Source organism: Protopterus annectens, chromosome 2.part1 (assembly GCF_019279795.1).
Source record: "Protopterus annectens isolate FY-2018-M chromosome 2.part1, PAN1.0, whole genome shotgun sequence".
Classification (NCBI taxonomy): domain Eukaryota; kingdom Metazoa; phylum Chordata; order Ceratodontiformes; family Protopteridae; genus Protopterus; species Protopterus annectens.
This window is the reverse complement of record NC_056729.1, coordinates 1,032,920,439-1,032,947,570: the sequence shown is the minus strand read 5'-3', so window position 1 is coordinate 1,032,947,570 and position 27,132 is coordinate 1,032,920,439.

The following is a 27,132-nucleotide window of genomic DNA, read 5'->3' as shown; positions in this document are numbered from 1 at the left end:
GCCCCCTACAGTATAGTCACACAAGAATATAATTTAATGAAAGCACATGGGGGATGTCATGGAAGGTAAACATAAAATTATAATATGTCAGTCATGATGAATGAATCCCACAGTCCTGATATTCTATAAAATGAAATCTGAGCAATGCTAAGAAGTGCTCAGCTATGCTAAGTTGGTGTAAGTATGGCTTAAATGTAAATGCTAAGCAATAAGTAGCCCAGCTAAGTGGATTTGTGCATTGATAAGCAGTGCTCAACATCTATCCGTTTAAGCACTGCAAACCTTAGATAAGCGGGTTTGCCTGTTGCTTAGCTTAACTGAGCATATTCAAAATGGTCCAATGATGACAAAGGGTGGGAAATTGTCCCTATTTAAAGCCTGCAGGGGGGGAATACAGCCATAACTAGTTGTAGCTCATCATTGCAGGCACTATTGCTGACGTAGGAGAGGATTCACACTTTTGGGCACAATGCTGGGGCATTCAGAAGTCCAGGGTCATGGTTTGACTCCTAGTGAAAGACCATGAGGAGAGACTGTTGCAGGGCCAATACCAGGGCTCCCAATACAAAGCAGAGACCTGGGACCCTCTCACAAGTGATCTCACCAGTGCTACTGGCATCCCTCAAACTGGTGAGCAGGTCTGGCACCATTTCATTATTGACCTCTAGCATGGGAAGAGGAAGATCTTGGACCAGTGGACCCAAGATGCATGGGTGCACAATGTCCAAGAAGTGTGTAAGTATCTGTATCAATTAGTGTTCACCAAAGTCCAGCTTGTGTATGTGATTGATAGGTATGCATAAATGTGTCTTTATCTCCTGTACAGCTGCAGATGAGAGGGCTGCAAACATAGCCGCCCATGCCAGCAGGTTGCTATGGCTGCGCCTGGAGGCTGGTGAGTACAAATCTAGCTTGCAGTATTCAGGGCAAATAAATAGAAAGGAGTAGAATGTCAACTGCCAATAGGTTAAAATGTGTACTGTGTGTAATAAATAAATGAGACATTAGCAGAATAATACTGATGTACAGTATACCTATCAAAAAAAGTGCCAATACCCTTCAATAAAATTAAAAACCCCAGACTGTTGGGTTTACTTTGGTATGTGGTGGTATGAACCTAAATGTGTACAGGTTCTGCACAGTAACTATGACTCTGACAGCATGAATTAATTGAGGCTCATCTGACAAAGATTGTAGAGCTGTAAAACAGGAGATCAACTATATGAAATGTTCCATGCACCAAGATCTAATCCCTGAATAGTAATCTGTAAACTAGTATACTGTATCCCCTACAGTAGTGCTTAGTGTTAACCATTGCTTTCCAGATTGTTATATGTCAAAAGTATTAATACCCAGTACAAGAACTACCTGCCATGCATGAATGTCAGAATTACAAGGTCAGCTTGTCCAACCAAGAGAGTATTAAGCAGAAAACAGTTAAGCAGCAGACAGCAGTTCCTCAATAGCACATTGTGTTGAAACACAGCCTTGTTGTACCTTTTTGCACAAATAGGCACAGTTCAAATCCCAGGAATGGTAGTAAGCTGTATCATAATTTCACCCAAGAATATGTGAATACGTATAGAAACAGTCAGGTAGTGTTAACAGAAATTTCCTCCACAGGTCTGCCAGGTAAGGAAATGTTTCTATTAGCCATAAGAAGACTGTACTAATATGCTGTCATAGCTAGTGGTTACTGCTGCTGCTGCCAATGCCCAGAGTGACAGATAGAAATCAAGGCAGAGTATGGCAGTAGCACACACAGCATGAGTGCAGGGCACTCCTGTCAGTGTCACATATGTAACCTTGAATATGTGAATATGTGTAGAAACAGTCAGGTAGTTTTAACAGAAAATTCCTCCACAGGTCTGTCAGGTAAGGAAATGTTTCTATTAGCCGTAAGAAGGCTCTACTAATACACTGTGTGCAACACTTCCACTGTCCAACCCCAAGGCTGCAAATGACAGCAAGAAAAGTACATACACCAGGCAGTTTCTCCTGATAAATGTCCCTCAAGTGTCACACTGTCACAGCTATTGGTCACAGCTGGCAATACCCAGGGTGACAGAAATCCAGGAAGAGTATGGCAGTAGCACACACACACAGCATGAGTACAGGGCACCCCTGTCAGTGTCGCATATGTAACCTCAAATATGTAAATACATGTAGAAACAGTCAGGTAGTGTTAACAGAAATTTCCTCCACTGGTCTGCCAAGTAAGAAAATGTATGTATTAGTTTTAACAAGGCTTTAGCTATACACTGTGTACAAACATTCCACTGCCCAACCCCAGACCATAGGTAGATGTAAAGTGAGGTCATATCCGGAGAGTAATGAGTACAGTAATGATCAGTACAGTTGTGAATAATCGAAGCCAATATAGTTGTTAATTGATATCTCTCTCTCCTCCACTATATCTGCACTAATAATTCATACACATAATCAACAGGTATGTTTTTCTCCAAACCTACTGTTGGGACATGTGTCCTATTGTTCTACAAATACTGAATCATTTGATTATTAATGTTCCCTGTTCAAATACTATCATTGGTGGCTTGTTGCTATCAATGTAACCTGGATGCCATTATGATGCCTACTGTTGTTCCATTTATGCATGTGTTCTGTTTGCTATGCAACTGTTTCAAATCTGTTGGTTTGTGTCAATTGGTATGCCCATGCAGGCTGTTAAAACTAATTTTGAAATGTTTTGTTCATGACTAACCAACATATTTTGTAAAACCTCAACACCATAGCACATCTGGGAAGGCAGATCCCGGTAGATCCACCTGTCCTGCCTCATCTGGCCATGGCACTAGGTCCCAGCACATCTGGGACCCAAACCAGGACCTCCTTGTCCACTGGTCCTGCACCACCTTCAGGTGGAACCACCTCAGGGGGATGGGCCCATCCCCCCAGGAGTGGGCATGGACAGAAAACTGTCACCCATAGGCAGATCCAGGGTTTGGTGCATACCACCATCCAAGAGGAGTTTGGTGGGCAGCTGCGCCAGATTGAGGGCTGCCTGAGGCATCTTGAGGGTCAGCCTACCCCTCCTGTCTAGCCCCCAGCACAGCCACCTTTGGGACCATGAATGTGCAGTGGTGACTTCAAATGGGTGTGTACCTCAGTCCCAGTGTATCCATTTGGGGGCTCATGGGCATCTGAATCCAAACCACCCTCCCTGTCCAAGGTGTTTACCTCCCACATGTGTCATACCGCCCCTGTCTGCTGTCTTGCCTGTCTACCTACTCAGCTTACCTCCCCAAATATACCTACTACCCTTCCCCAACATCCCACTCTCACCATAAAAAAGGGCATTTATTCCCAAAAAAAATTATGCCCCATACATAGCTGTCCATTTTGCACATGTGTCCACTGGACACATGTAATCTGGTCCAACTGGCTTGACAACACATTACTGTTGTCCTTACCTATCTCTCAGGGATGTGAGTGTCCAAATTCACCTCCAAATTTTGTAGAAATTCAAAGCTGTTGCTGTAGAAAAAATAGACAGCTATGGAGCTTTCCTGCGTCCGTCCTGCACATCCCTAGCTAACTTTCATACTGTACTTTCCTCTGCTTGCCCCTTTTTTCATCACTTTCCTATTACCCCATTTTCTTTTCTTTTAAAGAAATTAGCTCGGGAGGGATGAGGAAATAAGTGGCGGTAAGTGAAGCTAAAATGGATTAACCATGTGTTGACATCACTTACCATCATGCAAAACCATGCAAACCCACTTACAACTTTTTTATACTGCTTTAATCACTCTGTTTCCATCAGCCACTGTTCTGCCTATCAACAAAATAATCAGACCCAGCAAATCTCAAACCCAGGACCCTGCAAACCATTGGCAGAGCAATGTACTACTACACCATTTGAATTGCAAGGACTGATAATGCTTTTTCAAACATATCATGCAGTAAAGTCACTCAACCGTAGGTAAAAGATTGCATAGAATCAGTCAGGTTTTGTATTTATACATAGACACATGTATATATGTATGGAGACACATGCATATATGTATGGAGATGCATATATATGGAAAAATATATACATAATATAACTATATAACAACCAAATACTGCCCGAGCTGGTACACTGCAGGGTGAGAGCCCCAATACGCAGCACTAATAAAATAAAATCAATCAAACCAGCATAGTAGGGCTGCCAGAACAAGAGCCAAAATAATACCAGATAGGTAGATTATTTCCAAGTATATACAAATAAATCCAGCAACTCGAACGTCCACAAAGAAATTTCTTTATTCAACAACAGTAAGCGCTTTCACTTCGGAGCTTCATCAGACCACAATGCCAATTGCAAATACACATGCGCTTAAATACACTCAACAATTAATAAAATCTAATTTGTTAATAAATCAATTGTTCAATTGACTGTATCAAGACGAATTAACCTGTAGGACACATTCTAAAATGAACTCAAACAACCTGTCTATATCAAATTATTCCAAAAACATACCTAAAAAATACATATATATATATATAAACATAGCTATCTGCAAACAACTAAAAAATCTGACTAACTATTCAAAAAACTAAAATAACAAAATAACTCTCTCTAAACTGTATAAAAATATATAAATAAATATATATATAAACATATATACATAAATATATAAATATAAGCATATATGAGTCTATCTGAAAATATATGAATCATACATAATAATGTGATATTACAATAAATGCAAGCATAAGTCTAAATATATATATATGCTAAATATATATATATATATATATATACTATTTACATAGCCTCCTTCTCTTCAGTGCTGGTTTAATGGAGGCCCTTTTGTTTAAACCAACCCCTCTATCTGCCCTTAAAAGAAGGATCCAACGCATCTCTCTATACTCTATATAATTCCGAATATCTCCTTCTCTAATGCTCGGAGTGATGGCTTCTATAACCCTAAAAGTGAAAGTATGTGTGGGTCCTGAACCCATAACATGTTTGGACAATGCATTGTTGGATGAACCCCTCCTGATATTATACAGATGTTCCCTCACCCTGTCACGTAATGGTCTATTTGTCTTGCCTACATAAAATGCACCACAGCATCCACACTCTGCTAAATAGACTACATGTTGAGTGGAGCAATCGTGTATTCCCCTGAAACAAAACTGTTTCTCCAGATCAGGATGATAAAAAAAAAAAGTCTGAAGTGTTGATATGAGTACAAAAATTGCAAGAAAAACAGGGTTCAGTGTAACCAAATGGCAAATGGCCAGTGCCTGCATGACTATTACACAGTATCCTCTTCAGGTTCCTATGATTCTTAAACCTAAAAGTGGGGGTTTGTCCTACAATCTGTCCTATCTCCTCATCAACCCATAAAATCGGCCAGTGTTGTTTGAATAGATCAATGATCTGTCCTACGTTACTGGTATAATACAAAGGTACCTTGATAGTATTCAATCTAGGACAAGCTTCAACCACTGAATCAAGGCCAGTGGGTCCAAAATATGGTCTTGCTCTAGTTTCTCTTAACTCAATCAAATCAACCCACTCCTTATCCAACTCTGCCTGGGTATACCCTCTTTCTAATAGTTTTTGTTGCAACAAACTTAATTCTGATGCAAAACCTTGCATAGAAGCATTCATCCTTGAAGCCCGCATCCCTTGTCCTCTGACAAAGTTCTTAAAAATATAGCCCGGATGCATGCTGCTTCTAAACAAAAATGCATTCCAATGACAGGTCTTCCTGAAAACCTCTGTATTGACCATACTTCGACCTATCCTCTCAACAAATACATCCAAATAATCAATATAATGATATGAAAACTGATAAGTAAATTTCAAACAATGCAGGAGACCATTCATCAGATCACAAAACCTAATGAACTCAGAACTCGTACCTCGCCACAAAAGAAACAGGTCGTCAACAAAACACCTGTAAAAAAGAAAGTGGTTCTTGAATTCAATGAGTGGAAAAAGAAACTCTTCTTCCCACTGGGCAAGAAACATATTGGCATCGCTGTTTGCACAGGATGTTCTCCACAGACATAAAGGAAAAAAAACACAGACATAAAGGAAAAAAATATGATCACAAACCCCTTTGATTTATAATATCCCCTGAGTTATACTTACTGAAGAGCAAAGGAATGTTTTATGTAAAGGGTTGAATTTTCTACCTATACGTTTTAGCAGTATAGAAGATACCCTAGTGGACTTGAAAATGTTCTGTAGAGATATTATGCTCAAACATTTATTTGGTCAACAAAACAGTATGGTGGAACAGGGCAACGAGGTTTTGAGTATGTTGAGGAAACTGAGTAGTTTTATACCCATGAATCATCCTCTAGTTGAGGCTTATAGTAAATTAACAGAAGATTGTATAATCAAGTTTTATGATAATAAGAAAGGGTATCAAACTAGGAGGCCAAGGCATAATCTCTGTAAGAAGGAAAGAGAAGCTTTATGGTCTTTGCGAGATAATGACAGCTTTGTTATACTTCCTGCAGATAAAGGGGGCTTAATAGTAATTATGGATAGGGAACTCTATGAGAGCTCCATGTTACAGATGTTAAGAGATGAAACTTTTTACTGAAGGATTTCAGTTACAGAGGTTCATGAAATTATTCAGACAATGAAAAATGGCATTATTGATGTCAAATGAGCTATGCTTATTTCTGATCAGGTTTTTTTCCTTTATGTCTGTGGAGAACCCCCTGATATCAATAATTCAAGGACTACCGAAAGTCCATAAAGACCCAATACACCCCCCGATGAGACCTATTGTCGCTGGGGGTGGGTGGGTTACAGAACCATTATCTTTATATATAGAAACATTTTTACGTTCTGTCATTAATCCAAATTCTGCAGTTCTAAGAGATTCAAAACAGTTTTTGGTTGATCTATATGAATGTTTGAGTCATGTAGAGGATGTGGATGCTATTGAAAAATTACATGGAGCTGCTCACTGCTTGGTGTGATGGATTTGAAGTGTTCTTAAGACACTCAGTCTTGCTGGATGGATTCTGCTAAAATTCAAAGTCTGGTTATATTTGCATTCACAGTCTGTTGCATACAGAAACTTGCAGAATTTACAGTGATGAGAGAATATACTTTGCAGCATCAACTTTAGAGAGCAGTAACAAATAACTTTTTATAATAAACCAAACGGAACAACGTTGCAGCTTAAAGTACTGTTACAACTTTACTTCTCATATAGTACAGATGATGTGAGAGATATAACATTTACCTTAGGACAAATGAGTCCCTACCATACCTCTAACATAACTGGATTTATACAGCTCTTTATATACACTTTTTAGTCATGCATAAACATATACATTTCCTCTTGATATTCTATTTTGGAGAATTGCTCATCCTGTAGAAACAATACTAAGCTTCCTTGTTTAAGAATGTCTTGTAAGGGACCAGCTTTTTTGAGAGTGTGAACATCCTGTATTCTATTTGGATCTTTGTATAAGAACATCTGTTCTTTTGCCAGTGCTGATAACAGTGTCCTGTTGTCCATGCAGAAAAACATGTTTTTGAGGAAACACATTGTAAGAGACCAGCTTTTCTGACATTGTGAACATCCTGTATTCTATTTGGATCTTTGTATAAGACCATCTGTTCTTGTGCCAATGCTGATAAACATGTCCTGTTTTCCATGCAGAAAAACATATTTTTGAGGAAATACATTGTTACAGTGTCATTGCCCATTCTTTAAAAGCAGATTTTGCATTTTTGCTCTTGCATACATCCTGTTTTTAAGTCTGTAGGGGAAAAATGTCCATTCAGCAGATTCCTTTTCCAAGCCATGGTAATTTAGTATGGATGCTGATTACATATTACTAAACTCTATTTCTACATTTAAGCAAGCTTTATCTTATACCTTATTTATGTTGCATAATCGTAGCAAAGTTACTTTCAACCTTAGTATATTGTTGAGCACACTCTAACAGCTATATCATTAGCAACCCTGAATATACAGTCATTGTTCACAATGATTCCAAATGAGATGGGTGTTAGTTTTGTTCATAAATATCTCATGAAACATAGTGGTTATACGATAACACAGGTTGATTTAATTGGCATGTTTTTGGAGACTGTGCTTAATAATAATGTATTCATTTTTGTTCAGGAGATCTATCTGCAGAAACATGGCGTAGCTATGGGCACATCCTATGCAAACAGCTACGCCAATATGTTTCTTTCCCAATGGGAAGAAGAGGTTCTTTTTCCACTCATTGAATTCAAGAACCACGTTCTTTTTTACAGGTGTTTTGTTGATGACCTGTTTCTTTTGTGGTGAGGTACGAGTTCTGAGTTCATTAGGTTTTGTGATCTGATGAATGGCCTCCTGCATTGTTTGAAATTTACTTATCAGTTTTCATATCATTCTATTGATTATTTGGATGTATTTGTTGAGAAGATAGGTCGAGGTATGGTCAATACAGGGGTTTTCAGGAAGACCTGTCATAGGAGTGCATTTTTGTTTAGAAGCAGCATGCATCCGGGCTATATTTTTAAGAACCTTGTCAGAGGACAAGGGATGCGAGCTTCAAGGATGAATGCTTCTATGCAAGGTTTTGCGTCAGAATTAAGTTTGTTGCAACAAAAACTATTAGAAAGAGGGTATACCCAGGCAGAGTTGGATAAGGAGTGGGTTGATTTGATTGAGTTAAGGGAAACTAGAGCAAGACCATATTTTGGACCCACTGGCCTTGATTCAGTGGTTGAAGCTTGTCCTAGATTGAATACTATCAAGGTACCTTTGTATTATACCAGTGACATAGGACAGATCATTGATCTATTCAAACAACACTGGCCGATTTTATGGGTTGATGAGGAGATAGGACAGATTGTAGGACGAACCCCCACTTTTAGGTTTAAGAATCATAGGAACCTGAAGAGGATACTGTGTAACAGTCATGCAGGCACTGGCCATTTGCCATTTTCTTACACTGAACCCTGTTTTTCTTGCAATTTTTGTACTCATATCAACACTTCAGACTTTTTTTTTTTTTATCATCCTGATCTGGAGAAACAGTTTCGTTTCAGGGGAATACACAATTGCTCCACCCAACATGTGGTCTATTTAGCAGAGTGTGGATGCTGTGGGGCATTTTATGTAGGCAAGACAAATAGACCATTACGTGACAGGGTGAGGGAACATCTGTATAATATCAGGAGGGGTTCATCCAACAATGCATTGTCCAAACATGTTATGGGTTCAGGACCCACACATACTTTCACTTTTAGGGTTATAGAAGCCATCACTCCGAGCATTAGAGAAGGAGATATTCGGAATTATATAGAGTATAGAGAGATGCGTTGGATCCTTCTTTTAAGGGCAGATAGAGGGGTTGGTTTAAACGAAAGGGCCTCCATTAAACCAGCATTGAAGAGAAGGAGGCTATGTAAATAGTATGTATGAGCATATATATATATATATATATATATATATATATATATATATATATATATATATATATTTAGCATATATATATATATATATATATATATATATATATATATATTTAGACTTATGCTTGCATTTATTGTCATATCACATTATTATGTATGATTCATATATTTTCAGATAGACTCATATATGCTTATATTTATACATTTATGTATATATGTTTATATATATATATATATTTATTTATATATTTTTATACAGTTTAGAGAGAGTTATTTTTGTTATTTTAGTTTTTTGAATAGTTAGTTAGTCAGACTTTTTAGTTTTTAGTTGTTTGTAGATAGCTATGTTTTTATATATATATATATATATATATATATATATATATATATATATATATATATATATATACATATATAGATATATGTATTTTTTAGGTATGTTTTTGGAATAATTTGATATAGATAGGTTGTTTGAGTTCATTTTAGAATGTGTCCTACAGGTTAATTCGTCTTGATACAGTCAATTGGACAATTGATTTATTAACAAATTAGATTTTATTAATTGTTGAGTGTATTTAAGTGCATGTGTATTTGCAATTGGCATTGTGGTCTGATGAAGCTCCGAAGTGAAAGCGCTTACCGTTGTTGAATAAAGAAAGTTCTTTGTGGACGTTCGAGTTGCTGGATTTATTTGTATATACTTGGAAATAATCTACCTATCTGGGACAATTTAGGGGGGGTGTTAGGGGGTGTGGGGTGTAGCCCCCCCCACATAACTGTAGTTTATGCACTATTATATACATGTTTATCCATTAAAAATACATGAAAATATATAACGTAAATAAAAATGTGTTGCATAATCACCCCCCCCTTACTTTATATTCTCACTCCAGGGTCGCACTGCATTGGAGCAGGGGCTTTATGCCATTTTTGATCAAATGTAATTCGACCAAATGTGATTTCAGCCAAATGAGGTTTCAGTGAAGTGGGCTGCCTGATATAATTTTCGACCAAATGAAATTCGACTAAAAGCAGTCGACCCGTATATATATATATATATATATATATATATATATATATATATATATATATATATATTCATAACATGTAGTAGAGCCATACCTCACAACTATACCTCTCAACCCATTTGTGCAAGAAATCTGTCCATAGGCTGTCCAAATGGGGGGACAATGGGCCCAAGCTAGGGACACATTTTAAATATTGCTCTTGTAAATGTAGAATGTTTCCAGAGTAATGGGGTTTGTTTCAGCATACATGTTTGGAAGGATGTGAGTTCTGAAACTGAAATGTATGCCATCATTTACTGTCAGAAATCCATAGATCATCACAGTGATTTACCAGGGATATAATAATAATAATGAATTTGTGGCACAGACCAGAAATATGAGCAATAAACCTGGGCATACTGCAACAATCCAGACAGTCGAGAGGTAGGTTCAGAACCACTTAGTGCAACAAATATGGACCAAGCCTGATAAAGTGGGGAGAAAAAGGCATGAGAATAGGGACATATCCAAAATACTGAAGTAGATAAGCTGACACAGTTGCTGCAATAACACCCAAATGTCTGTCCTAACATATATTGACTGAAATAGCATGAGTCCATCACTAAATTACTTCTCACTAGTTAGTGATTGAAATTCTCACATTATCCCACTGATGTGTCAGAGATACACAACACTTATGGGGGGCCAGGCAACAGCACATCCTACAAATATATGGATTTAACATCACATTAGAAAAACTACACTTAGCTGCTAAGCTTGTCACCAAGCACTGTCCAAACTACAGTCAAACTGAAACAACACTAGCCCAAATCCACTAGGGGGAATTACATGCATATTGGCAAATATATCAGGCACTACAGGGATGTAAAAGCACTGAAAAAACAGACATCAGTGTGAAAGTGCATACCCACAACCAATTCAACCACAGTCACAGTGACATACCGGTAAGCCAAAGGAACAGTACAGTATAAGGACTGTGTGAACAGAAACATCTCAACATGTTTGCCACTCACACACTCCCCCTACATATACTGGCCCAATTCACAGTGTAGTATGATGCCTGACCATGGTATGAGACATGTCTCAATCTGCCCTTACAAACACATATAGCCGATAGACCACCAGAAACAGGAGCACCATGGACAGGCAGGTAAAAAAGGAGCCACAACACATGCACCCCCCCCCCCTTACACAGGCCAAATAACATTGACACACTGCAATGCTATGCAGTCCTGACAGTCTGTCAACAATTGCCAGAAATTCAAAGACCTCTCAACTGTACAGAGTCCCAGAGAATGTCCAGGCTTTCCCCTCATATATAAGGCCTCTTCCACATAACATGTCTTGCAGTCTGATACATCACTGGGATTATATCAGGAATGTATGGACTAAATAATCATATACCATACCTATCAACCTCTTACTACATGACATCTGTACAAAGCCTGACATAATTGTGGGACAGAGGCACACAAACAGGGGCATATTTGAAATATTTCTGTTATAAACTGAGGAAGTTGCTGGTGTAACAGGGTTAGCTGTAACATATCTTTTCTGAGGGATATGAGAGCAGAAACACAAATGGATGTTAGCAGTTACTGACTGTAATCCCCAGAGTATGCTACTGACTTTCCAAAGACAAAAAATATCTGAGGAACACACTAAGCATAGGAGTCCAAACTCTAGCCATTCTTCGGATAGCACTACAGTTGAGAGTTATGTCAAACACATAACAATGTCAGAGTTAAAATTATGCAGAAACTCCATGTTCACACAAACCCTGTTAGACTAGCATTAATCCAAATGTATAACACAATACTTACATTCTGTCCCTATGTCTGGAACATTCTCCCCCATTTTGTTGGCCTGTCTCCACAGTTTTGGTTGTAAGAGGCATTTCCAAATATCTTCTCTGATGCTGCTGTTCACACACCTCCATGAAGTTCTCCTCACTGGCAAGGAAAAGGGCCAATGCCCACATGAAGTACTCAATTATAGGAATGTGTTGACATGTCATTGGCTATATGAATAACAACACAGCTGTTCTGCCTGCAATTAGCAAGTGAGGGACACCAGCACAGGCCATCAGCTGCTCATGATCATTACCTACAAAAGGCAAGCTGCTGCCTATGCAGAACAGATGTACACCCTACATCCATGAGAGAGAGAGAGAGATACAGTGGAAAAAAACAAACAAAAAAAAAAAAACAGCAGGATATAACTACCTACACTTGGAAAAAAAAGGTATGTCAAACAAGACAGCATGTAATGGACTGCGGTAGGGTGTATGTAAGAATGGGAAATAGGAAATTTAACATATATGTCTCAATAAGAATTGCTGTACTAATATATTGATGATCATAACCGATGGCCATAGCATCTGGGTCTGTCTGCAGTGACATAGATTATAGGTCAGACCCTGAGTCACCCTAAGAAAGGGTGGCTCACATATGACTACTACTGGAGTGTGTGTTGAACAACACTGACTGTGACAATGCTAGGCCAGCTACTGGAATGTCATACATGTCCATATCTTACTTGTGAATACAGCTATGATATACTTGTTTGTCTCAGAAATGTGAGAGACCTGTACATGGTATTTGCATAGTAAAGTACTGTGACAGATGTGTGTGTTGAACTGCATGTGATATACTGAGCATATACCATGTAACTGTCCAGTGTTATGCACACTGACCATATGTGTGTCTCATATTTGTAGTCATTTACTCATAGAGTTGTGTTATGTTTGGCAAATCATTGGCAAATCTGTGAAGACTGGCATTACATCTCATTCTTTTTCCTTTGGCTGTTCCCATTAGGGGTCACCACAATGGATCATCTGTTGCCATTTCTGCCTGTCCTCTGTATCTTGTTCTGTCACATCAACCACCCACATGTCCTCTATCACTACTTCCAGAACCTTATCTGAGGCCTTCCTCTTTTCCTCTTACCTGACAGCTACATCCTTACCATCCTTTTACCAATATACTCAGCATCCCTCCTCAGCACATGTCCAAACTGATGTAATCTTGCCTCTCCAGCTTTGTCTCAAAAATGTCCAACATGGGCTGACCCTCTCATATACACATTCCTAATCCTATGTACCTTCATCACACCCAGTACAAATCCTAACATCTGTAACAATGTCACATCCAGCTCTGACTCCTGCCTTTTTGTCAGTGCCACTGTCTCCAACCATATAACATAGCTGGTCTCACTACCCTCTTATAGACCTTTCTTCTCACTTTTACTGGTACTCATCTGTCATAACTCACTCCTGACACTCTTCTCCACCCTCTCCATCCTGCCTGTACTCTCTTCTTTACTTGTCCTCTACAGTCATCATTACTCTAAAATGTTGTTCCCAATCATTTCACATATCCACCTTTGCCAACTCTATTCCTTGCATCCTCAACATTCCCCTACCCTCCCTCTCATTCACACACATATATTCTGTCAGTCCTGCTGACCTTCATTCCTCTCCTCTCTATAACATATCCCCACCTCTCCAGGTTCTCCTAAATCTGTTCCCTACTCTCAATACAGTTCACAATGACATCTGCAAACATCATAGCCAACAGGGACTCCTGTATGAGCTTGTCTGTCAACCTGTCCATCACCATTGCAAATAAGAAAGGGCTCACAGCTGATCCCTGATGTCATCCCACCTTCACCTTAAACACATCCGTAACTCACACCACAGAACTCACCGCTGTCACACCACCCTTGTACATAACCTGTACCACTCTTACATCTATCTCTGCCATGCATGGCATCTTCATACAATACCAAAACTCCACTCTAGGCACCCTGTCATATGCTTTATCTAGGTCCAGAAAGACTCAAAGCAACTCCTGTCCTCCTCTGTACTTCTCCATCAACACTCTCAGAGCAAACATCTCATCTGTAGTGCTCTTTCCTGTCATGACACCATACTGCTGACCAATCACCTCCCTGCTTAACCTAGCTGCCACTACTTTTCCCCATAACTTCATGCTGTGACTGATCAATGTTATCCCTCTGTAGTTACTACAGCTCTGCATATCAACCCTATTCTTAAAATGGTACTCAAACACTTTCTCTCTACTCATCATGCAACCTCTCACTTTCCAAGATATCATTAAACAGTTTGGTTAAAAACACCACTGCCATTTCCCCTAAACACTTTTGGCTTCTACAGGTATGTCATGTTGACCAGCAGGCTTTCCAGTATTCATCCTCTTCATGGCTATCCTTACGTCCTTCTTGGTAAGCCATTGCACTTTCTGATTCACCATACTCACATCATCCAACCTTCTCTGTCTCATTCTCTTCATTCATCAGTCTCTCAAAGTACTCTGTCCTTCTGCTCAAAACACTCCCCTTACTTGTGAGTACATTTCCCTCATTATCCTTTATCACCCTTATCTGCTGCACATCTTTCCTAGCTCAGACTCTCTGTCTAGCCAATTGGTACAAGTCCTTTCATCCCTTCTTAGTATCCAACCTGTCATACAACTCTTCATACGCCTCATTCTTAGCCTTTGCCACATCTCTTTGTCATGTGCCTCATCTCCTTAAACTCCTGTCTAGTTTCCTCATCTCTTTGACAATCCCTCTCCATCTTCCCCAACCTCTTTCTCTGTATACTGTCCTGTACTTCCTCAGTCCACCACCAGGTCTCCTTGTACTCCTTCCTCCATCCACAAGTCACACCAAGCACCATTCTAGCCATTCAACTTACTAGCTCTGCTGTACTTATCCAGATGATTTGTAAATCGTCACTGCCCCTAATGCCTGTCTTAATTCTTCCCTGAACTTCACCTCACAATCACCCTTTTCCAGTTCCACCATTTGATCATTGGTACTGCCCTCACACTCCTCCTCTTTTTGATCACTTATGTCATCTTACAAACCAACATTCTATGCTGCCTAAATACACTTTCCCCTGTCATCGCTTTATAGTCTCCAATCTCCTTCAAACTGGCCCTTCTACATTGGATATATTCCACCTGTTTGAATCTTCCTCCACTTCTGTAGGTTACCCTATGCTCCTCCCTCATATTATAGTACATATTCACCACAGCCATGTCCATCCTTTTGCAAAATCCACTACCATCTCACCATCTGCATTCCTTTCCTTAACAACATACATACCCATCATTTCCTCATCCCCTCTTTTCCCTTCACCAACATGCCCATTGCAATCTGCTGCAGTCAATACTCTGTCACCCTTGGTTATAGTCATCACCACATCATCCAAATGGCTTCACATTTCTGTTTCTCAACCATCGGACAACCAACTTGCGTAGCATATGCACTAACAACAGTCATCAATACACCATCAGTTTCCAGCTTCATAAACATCACTCTATCAGACACTCATTTCATCCTCCAAAAATACTCCTGGCATACTGTTCCTTCAGAATAACCCCTAGCACATTTCTTCTCCCATCCACACCATGATAGCACAATTGTGACCTGCCTTCCATGCACCTAGCCATACTCCCCTTCCATCTGGTCTCTTGCACACACAATACATCAACCTTCCCCTGGCCATCATCTCAGCTAGCTCTGTCCCTATACCAGTCATGCTGCCAACATTAAAAGTTCTTACTCAAACTACCACACTCCTAGCCTTTCACCTCTCTTCCTGCCATATGAGTGTTGTACATCCCCCAGGGGTATGCCTGTCAATCCAAAGGCTGTGCTATCAAATGATTCAAGTGTGTTACAGCAGTATTAAGACAGTGTCACTAATTTTGTCCCATTGCCCCCCATATATGTGTGGCATCCTGCAGATGTCCTGCTCTAATGATCTGAGAGGGATGACTGGGCAGCAAGAGTGTCAATATAGTGTTCCAAACTGACATAGAACAGAAATGAATATCAGGTATTACTTGTGCACATGTCAGTATGAGTAGGTATATCTGGCCACCTCACAACAACAAACATGGGATGCAAAATGTTAAGCTGTACATGTTGTACACATGTGTAATCTTGTTACTGTGCATCCAAAAGAGTGACATGTCTACAGCTACTGGTTGTTGCATTGCCCTGCCACAGCCATGGGTGCTACAATAAGCATGATTATCAGTTAGAAATTGGAGGGGTGTCCAACTGTGTTATGACTTTGTGTCCATGCCTACTACAAACAGCTATATGAACAACTACATAGCTGTATGGACTCAGCAATACCTTACTTGTAAAACCTGCATCCACCAAAGTAGAGTAATCCCCTTTGTTGGACAGCAGCAATACACAAACCACACACTTGGTCCCTATATTGGCTGTACACGGCAAAGTAGGAGCAGGCACCAACCTGGCATCAAGTCAGCCATTGTCTGAACAAGCATATAAGGTGACAGGTGGATTACTGTAAGGCTAACTATGAGTACAAATTGGACACATCCGCCAAGGCCAATCACAAAGCCATCTTGTCATATGTCTGCAATCTCAGAGGCAACAAACCAACCCAACCTGTAATGGTGGTCAATCAGACCACATACACATGCAACATAGTTATAGCCAACCTGCTGCAGATAGGGTTAGGGCAAACATCACGCTCCTGGCTCAGCATCACTATAGGTGGATATGCACAGCACCCACACCCCTCCCCTCATCACCAGTGCACAGGTACATATTGCCTACAGAAAGGGAACAAATGTAAGTATCCATGAGACATGATAACATCCCTGTCCGCATCCTACATGAACTCAGGCATGTGCTCGCAGCTCTATTACACACTGTAGTCACACCAAGCCTCAGCACCATCCACACCCCATCCACATGGAAGATGGCCAATGTCATTCGTCTGCACAGACCTGAATGATGAATACAGGATTATGAAATTAACTGGTCCACATTGTGGGTAATATGACACATCAGGACCAGAAATGAAATGCAAGGTGATACTGTGCTGCTAGATTACAGGGGTATGGTGTGGCTGTGAGTGGTGACTACTGGTATTCAATGTACATGTGCAAGTTCTGTACATACTGTTGTCAAATGTCTGAGGTCCTGTGATGTGTTTCCCTGTTTATGTCTTCCTTGTGCAATGTCGCATCACTGACAGGCAACATTTTCAGTGGCTGAAACAACCATTATCATTGAAGCCATACTACAGCACCATGCAATAATGTTTGGCCGAGGCCAGCAACATCTTCAGGAGTGGACTGCCCTGTGGGTGACCTTATCCACAGGGTAAACGATGTTGGCCTGCACACACATATGTATGAGCAGGTATGGCATCTTGCAACTAACACAGCAACAGGTGGGGGCCCAGCCATGCAGCCCCACTGACACCCACCGAGGATCGCCTCACCAACCTTGGGGCACCCATCCCAGTACAACATCAGGATACAGATCCCCACATGCTGGAGGTGGGAGGCACCCAGACAATGGACAATGAATGTGCAGATAAGTCCCCAGTGGAGATTACTATACTAGTGTAACAGACATACTTGTATCTGTAGAGTATCTACGTGCACGTGTCAGGTCAGATTGCAATTGTGGATTGGATTTTCTAATGCACAGAAGTGCACATCTGTGGTGAAGGACAGCAAATTGTGTAGTATTTGGGGTTGTAATGTAAATGTGCAGACATGCTGCATCCATCCTGTACCAGTGCCACATGTGAGTCTGCTGACAATCCCTCTGTCCCACATCTACCTAGGTCCCTCTTGTCTGCATGTGGGACAGCAACCTGAAGCTGGTTAGTATGGAATTGTTCTGTTGTGGTTTGCCAGTACTCCAGGCATGGGAAGGGCATGCAATTTACCATGCACCCAACTGTCAATCATAGCCATATTGCTTTATGTGCATGTTCACATGTGGTGGGGTTAACTGAATTGCATCACAGTGGTCACCACTGTGGCCTATCTGAAGAGAATGTAACATTCCTGTAGCATACCTTGCAACATGTCAGTGCAAGACCTCTGGACAGAGACCAGCAAAATTGGGGCACAAATGGTCTAAGGTATGGACATGTGTGAAACATTACTCTTATACAGTGGATATAAACAGTGTACACACCCCTGTTAAGATGCCTGATGTTTGGGATATATACAAGTTGAGATGACAATATGTCAGTCCACACTTTTTCCAACCTTTAATGTGACCCATAACATGAACAATTCACTTATAAAACCAACCAATCTGTTTGGCACCAAATATGGATTATACAAACCTTACAATAAGCTAGAAGCATACGTGTGCACACCCTTCAGATAATATTTTATTGTAGCAGCTTGTGATTTACTGACAGCATTCAGTCTGCTTGGGTACACACCTGCCATCAAGTAAAGGCACTCTAAGTAACACCAAATAACAGTTTGCTCTCCAAGTAGGATATTCATGACATTTGCTTAGTTGCCTGCAACAGCACCAGTTATGGCTTGCAGACAGCTTACAAATCATCAAAGGGATCTCATATTTGAAAGGTATTACTCAGGAGTAGGGTACAATAACATTACCACAGCATTGCATACACCATGGAACAGAGTAGAGACAGTCATCAAAAGGTGGATTAAATATGGGACAACAGTGCTGTTGAAAATAACCTGATGTCCCTCCAAAACTGATGAAAAGACATGTCCAAATCTGGTCAGGGAGGCTGCCAGGAGACATACAGCAATGAGGGTGTTTCAGGAATCTCATGCAAGTACTGGTGTTGTTTACTACATGGGAGAACAATCTCCCATAGTCTGCATACGCCTGGCCTATGTGGTAGGGTCAGACGATGGAAGTATTTCCCCACACCAAAAAACATACGGGTGGATACAACTTGCAATACAGCACATCAAGTCTCCCAAAGGCATGTGTGACAATGTGTTATGGTGTATTGAGACTATGGATCGACCTCACAGCCACAATACCAAAAGGTACGTGTGGTGGACAAGCAACACCTCTCTTCACCTGAAGACCACCATCCCCATGGTGAATCATGCTGGTGGCATTGGCTTGCTGTGGGGATGCAGTTCTAAAGCTGGAACTGGATCTGTAGTTATGGTGGTGGGAATTCTGAACAGTTTAAAATAACACTCACACCTGGCCCACATCCATCAGGCACCTGCAAGAATGCTGAGGATGGGGAGGGGTGTCAGCCTTCAACATGACAAAGACCCAAAGAATATATCTAAAGCTACCTAAGAATGGCTCCACCTAAACACACTCATGGTTATTGACTGGCCCAGCCAGAGCCTAGACCAAAACCCGATAGCAAAACCACAGTGTGACCTGATGACAGCTGTGCACATGAGCTGCCCTTACAATTTGACAGAGTTGGGGGACCTTTGCAAGGAAGATTGGCCAAATAATGCCAAGTCAAGATGTGCCATGCTGATAGACATCTTCCCAAGAACAGTGAATGCTGTAACTCACTTACAAGGTGCTTCAACAAAGTATCATTTTAAGGATTTGCACACTTATGCAACCACCATAGTGTCCATATATCATTCATTATATTTTACATGTAACACATTTGTTTATCGATTGGATTGCACAGGTCATATGTCACATGAAAGGTGGGTAATATATTTGAATGCATGATTGCGGTCTCATCTTATATATTACAAGAACATGGCATGTTACCAGGGTTGTGTATACTTATCGTAGCCACTGTAAGCTTAGAAGGTTGGTGGTGTAACAGGAATTGTGTCACCATACATTTACTGCTGGTTTGGAGGTCTGAAACTCAAATGTATGTCATTAATCAATGACGTCACTCCTCAGATCATCCCAGTTATGTATCAGACAAACACAGCGGTTATGAGAAACAGAGCAAACATATGAGCCAGACATCTACATATCCTGCAAGGATCTGTACATTTGTGAGGCACTTGCCACTGTGCTATACAGGTGAACAGCAATGATCTGTACATGGGTGCAGTCTGTGCTGGGAAAGGGCCATCACCTACTAACACTACTCATGTATCCCTGACCTCTATATTGTTATACATGTAGTAAAACTGGCTGCAATGCATGATGTTGAGGGCTGTGTGTTATGCATGTTACCATTTGGGTAATGTGAGGTATATGTAACGGATATGTGCCACCTCACTTGTAAGTGTGTGTGTTTGTGTGTGTGTGTGTGTGTGTGTGTGTGTGTGTGTGTGTGTGTGTGTGTGTGTGTGTGTGTATCAGCCAACCTTAAAGTGCAGGTATTAATGTACATATGTTGTCTTCCCCTCGTAGGTGGTGATGGGGTTTGGGTTCCCTCCCACTTGGAGACTGATGTCAGTGTCTCTGCAGACTCTGAAAATGATGATAAGAATAGTGAGGTATGGGTGGGGTTGTCAGGGGCTGAATCTGTGCCCATGATTGGCATCCCACTCTTGTCCACATCATCCCTGCACACAGTGAGAATGCCCACACATACCCCACCCCCAGTGGTCACAGATGAAGGACAGTTGCCAGGTGGTGGCATGGAACAGGCTAGTGTGGTGACTATGGCAGGTGTGAGTATAGACACTGGCCATAGCCAGAGTATAGGTGAGGTCCCACACAGGGAGACGGACAGGGGTACTCACAGAAGGACTGCTGCTCATCAAGCTGCTGTCACAAGTCCCACAGCAGGTGTCACCAGACACATGTTTCGAGCTGTGAAGGATGCACAGGCATGTAGTGAATGCCACACCAGACAGATACTCAGAGTGGTGGATGCAACTCTTCCTGATTTACGTGGTGACATACATAACCCTGTTGAGGCCACACATCAAAATATTGAGGTCATGAATAGACAGTGGGGTGAGACCTTAGCAATACTCAATTGTTGCACATCTGTACTAGAGCATGTGGATGGGAGATGGACATCAGCCACATGGACGGAGGTCAGCACCAACAACAGCTGAGAGTCTATGGGGCCATGCACCTTCACACTCCTGTAGTAGCAGTGACACCAGCACTACCAAAGGGGGGTTGCTGTCCACATCACACAGGAGCAGACTATGGGCACATGGTCCTGGTCGGTCCCATTAGGGGCACAAATCCACCAGATAGCAGTTACCATCAGGAAGCAGTACAACATCTGGCCTTGGACCTGGTGGTGCTAGTGATACTCCTGGCAAGACCAGTTCTCATGTCTATGTCTGGAGACAGTGAACTGAACACCCTTCCATGTACGGTCCATAGCTGTCCAACATAGGTTCATAGGTAGGTACTAGGCTATCTTCCCGAGGACATTTATAAGCCTAGCAAGAGTGTGTCAGCTTTTGCCACCCCATTGATTAATTAACTGAGCCTCTGTCAAAAAGAGCCAATAAAGTGATCTCAGGCGTGTATTTTCTGTTTCCCATCCACTCGTTAAGGTTTCTCTTGAAGAGTGTTAGTGAGGGGCTCTGCCTAATGTAGTTAGGAATTTTGTTCCAAAGCATGGGGAGTCTCTGTGACAGGAATCTATCCCTCCAGCATGTTCTATTTATTGTTGTGGCAAGGTTTAGCTCACTAGAGCGAGTGGCTCGCAGTGACTTGCATTTCTTTAGGTGGAGCATGTCCATCAATTCTGAGTTGGACATGGCTTTTGTGGTCTTTCCAGCTGTTGGAAGTGTCTTGTGAGGTACATCCCAAATGGGGCATTGTAGACTATTATTGGCCTGACGAGTAGAGGGGCACTATAACCTCTTTATTTCTAGATGCAAACTCTTTAGTAATTAGATGGGCTACATAGAAGGATTTCCTAACTACTTTGGTAATATGATTGTCAAAGGAGAGATTACTATCTACCTGGGTCCCCAGATCTCTTATTACCTCTTCTGTATTAAGGGGGCTGCCACCTATGTGATAATTCATGGGTGTTTTGTTTTTCAGAAATGGAATGACTATGCATTTTTTGGCATTTAGCTTAAGACCATAACTTTGATACCAGGTGTCCGTCTCAGTAAGGCCATGTCATGTCAGCCAGAGAGTCAATTATGGCTCCCACTTTGCAGTCATCGGCAAACTTGGTTAGCCATAGTCCTCCTGTGTTTGCCTGTACTTCTGAGAAGTATATGCCAAACAGTAGGGGTCCCAGGACCGAGCATTGTGGGACACCACTTCTGACTGGTTTAGAGTCAGACCTGGAGCCCGCTATTCTTACCATGTGAGTTCTGTCTGTAAGCCAGTTGGCAACCCATCGCATGACTTAGGGGTTTATGTTCAGGCTGGTGAGTTTTTCTATAATTCCTGAGTAGGGAATGGTGTCAAAAGCCTTGGTGAGGTCAAGGTAGGCTGTGTGAACCACCTTCCCCTCATCTATGGCCTTGGTGACTGTCTCGAAGAAGTCAACCAGGTTCAGTAAGCCTGATCTGCCATTAACAAAGTTGAACTGAGTCTGGTTAAGCATTTGGAGGTTCCCAATGTCTTTGTTAATGAATTTCATGATGATGTGCCCCATAGCCTTGCAGACCAGGCTAGTCAGGCTTATGGGGCAATAGTTACCAGGGTCAGTTGTAGCCCCTCCTTTGTGGAGTGGAATAACCATTGCTGTGCACCATTCTATGGGCATGTAGCCTGTGGAGAGGCTGAGGTTGAACAGTGTGTTTAGGTGGGACGTTAGTTCATTCTGTAGTTCATGCAAGATGCAGCCTGGGACACCATCTGGCCCCATTGATGCTGTGGTTTTGGCTTTTGAAAGGGCTGTTTTCACCTGTGCATCTGTGATTTCTGGGGCACTACACTTTTCCGGTATTGTTGTGGGCCCTTTTGGGGGAGAGAGGGGGGTGAAGTTTGCACTGAATCTATCTGCTAGGATGTTGGCAATATCAGTAGGTTCAGTATATTTTGTGTTATTTTGCACTAGCTCAGAGCATATCTGTGAGTTGGCACTTAGATTCTTGACATAGCTAAAGAAGACTTTGTGGTTATCTTTTGAATCCTTGACTACTTTTATTTTGAAGTTAGCCTTGGATGATTTTATGAGGGACCTTAGGTTCTTACTGATACTGATCATGGAGGTCTTTCCTTCTTGGGATTTGCTTTTTTTCTGAACTAGTTTCCTCCTTCTATTGTATAGCCTGTGTATGGCAAAGGTCCACCAGACTGCTTTCCTTCTCTTAGGGGAGTGAGTCTTGGTTTTGATAGGGATGGCATGAACCATGCATCCTTGTAGATTCTCATGGAATGCAATTGTAAAGGTTCCTGCATCTTGGACACTGTTATCCTTCAGCATGGGGGCTGTGAAACTTATCACCTCTGTCTTAAGTAAGGTGAAGTTTGCTATAGAAAAGTTTATCACTGTGGTTTCCTTGGTTGGGGGTGGTGGTGTGGTGTGGACATCCAGAGTGATTAGTTTATGGTCTGATCTAACCAGTGACGGGTTGACCTCCGGTGGGGAACATCTGTCGCAAATGTTGGTGATGACCAGGTCCAATATGTTTTCACCTCTGGTAGAGGAGTTTACCAGCTGATCCAGGGCATTTGAGTTGATAAATTCCAGGAGGCGCTGGACCTGGGAGTTTGTACTTGAGTGGTTTTCCCAGTTAACGGTAGGGTAATTGAAATCTCCCAATATCAGGGTGTTCGGTAGGACCTTCATGTTTTCCAGTGTCTCCAGAAAGGCGGAGTGGTGGTCCTGGGTCATGGAGGGTGATCTGTAGCAGGCCACAATTTGCATTGCAGATTTGCCCAATGTTAGTTGCACATGGATGATCTCAGAGGTATCATGCTGCGCCACTAACCTGGACATGTATGTATCCTTGAAGAATATGGATACACGCCCTTCTTTTGTGTTTCGGTCCATGTTCTGTGGCCGAAATGTGTGGTATGAGTTGTAGCCCAAAAGTGCTTGGGTGCTCTGTGGAGCCTTGAACCAGGTTTCAGTTACTGCACAGATGTTGACGTTCTCCATACTGAGGAGTGCTTCAAGCATGTGCATTTTGATATTTAAACTCCCATCGTTGAGTAACATATCTCTCGTTTTTTTATTTGTGCTGTTTATGGAGGAGGGTTTGACTTTTGAGCCTTGCCTAAAACAGGCACTATGGGGGCAGCAAGAGTCTTGGCCAGTATTCGAAAGCCTAGGGGTGACAGGTGCAAGCCATCTCTTGCAAAGCAACGAGGCTTGTGGAGCATGTCATCCCAGGCTGACAGACACTGGATCCCCTTTGAATGACACCAGAAGCTTAGCCAATTGTTGAAATTGATCATTTTGTCTTTATACTGCAGTATCATTCTTGGTGAGAGCAGGATGCTACTCAGGGTCAGGGTCATACCTGCCTGGGCTGCATGATCAGAGAGCTCTTCCATGTCTCTTTTCATGTAGTCCAGGGAGGTTCATCTCAGGTCATTCATACAAACATGAACAATGACAGAGTCATATTTGTACTTGTTCTGGAGTGACATGAGTGCTTGTGTTATGTGGCGGATTCTGGCTCCTGACAGGCAGGTAACAGTAACCTTCTCCTTGTCCAGTCTAGTGAGTGGGACATCAGTGTGCCTGACTATAGAGTCACCTATGTGTAGGGCAGCTACATGGCATGACTGTGCGTATACATACACACACATCTGTATCACAGGTAGGTCACTTCCAGACACATGCAGCACCTCTGCACAGCCCATCTATTGGATACCCCTCCAACCACACACACATGATGTCAACCATATGGCCCAGCCTAGGCCTCTTGCAAACCCATACCACACCCTGTGCATATGATGATACCTGTGCCATATCCCTGTCACCCATAACATTGATGCAGGGACATGCTAATATGAGTCTGATGCACAGGGTGAATATAGTTCAGTGTAGCTATATAATACTATGCAAGGTACTGTCTGCTTGCATTTGTTATGGGTACACATACAGACAAAAGTACCTTATTAGCCAGGATGCATTATTGCCGTTAGTACCACTGACTGAATGTAGTCTGACATGCTGTATTCTGTTTGTGTTCCAGGTGTCTATGTGTCTGCAGGCTGTGGCCCTGCAGACATTCCCACGATGGAGTATGGCAGAAAGGGAAAACACTGACCATGTCATAGGCAAGGTACAACTTTATATATACATGGACCAGGTGTGTATGCATGCAACAGTGTGTGAAGGACACTGTTGTCAAACAGTGTGACCTTGCATACATACCCTTTGCCACAAACAGGTAGCCTTCAGACATGTCACCTCAGTGTTGTGTAGTATCACAGGCTCATACATACAGAACAGGTTACTGCACTACTCTCAGCAAGTCCCTCACAAGTGTAGCCATTACATTAACCACAACAGATTTAGTTGTCAATACCCATTGGCCCTGACATTTCTTTCCCATACACTCACAGCTCTGACATACAAACAAAAAACACACACCCACCTTCACAGAGGCACTCATTAGACATTTACACAAACAGCAGAGACCACCAAGATAGACACCCAGTCGACTACCACAACACAGCACAAACCACAGAACACATATCTCACCTACACAGTGTGCCCCTCAACCTAACCCCCTAAGGCTAACCACCTTGCCCAATACAGTATTCATAGGTGACTCAATAGTGAGGCACACAGATATCTCACTCACTAGGTTGCACATGAAGAAGGTAACAGTCAGCTGAATATCAGGTGCCAGAATCCAACACATAACACACCCAGTCAGGTCACTCCATAACAACTACAAGTATCACCCTGTCATTGTCCATGTGTGTGTGAATAACCTGAGATGCACCTCCCTGGACTACATGAAAAGAGACATGGTGGAGCTCTCAGATTATGTGGGCCAGGCAGGTATGACAGTAACCCTGAGAGTATACTACTTTCACCCAGAATGATACCGCAGTACAAACAACAAATGATTGACTTCAGCAATTGGCTTAAGTGTCTGGTGTCATTCTCAAGGGATGCAATGTCTGTCTGCTTTGGATTACATGATTGACAGACTGCTATGGTTTGCCAGAGATGGCCTGCATCTGTCACCCCTGGGTTTCCAGGTACTGGCAAAGTCTATTGCCACCCCTATGTGCCTTTTTAGGCGGTGTTCCAAATCAAATTACCAGTGTAACAGCTATACATAAATGCAATCTAAGGGTCATGCTGCTCAACACTAGACATCTAAATCTTGAGATGCAGTCACTCGAAGCACTCCTCAAAATAGAGAACATTGACATTTGTGCTGTAACGTAGAGCTGGTTTACAGCAGCAGACAGCACCCCTGCAGTACCAGGCTATAGCAAATTGCACACCTGTCAACCCCAAAACATGGACCACAGCTCCAAAGGCAGTGGTGTCTCCATATTCATAAAGGATATGCTCACCTCCAGACTAGTATCCCAGAATAATGCATCTGAGATACTTCAGGTACAACTGACATTGAGTAATAGTGCAATAAACATCATAGCCTACTAGAGGTCCCCATCCATGTCCCTAGATTCTCAATGTACATTCTTCAACACCCTGGAATCTATCAAGGTCCAACCCAACACTCTCATACTAGGAGACTTCAACTACCCCACCATCAACTGGGAAAGATACTCAAGCACCAATTCACTGGCCCAACACTTCCTGGAATTCATCAGTTCCAATGCCCTAGACCAGCTCATTGACACCCAGTAGAGGAAGCAACTTCCTTGACTTGTGTTAATTACTAACATATGGGATCATTGCCTGACAACAGTAGTCAGTCCCTACCTGGTCAAATCCAAACATAAAGTAATCACCATGGAAATCCACATCTCACCAATACTCTCTGCAAAGGTAGCCACCTTGAAAAACATCTTCAAAGCTGACTTTGAACTCCTAAAAACAGAGTTGGCTAACTTCACAGC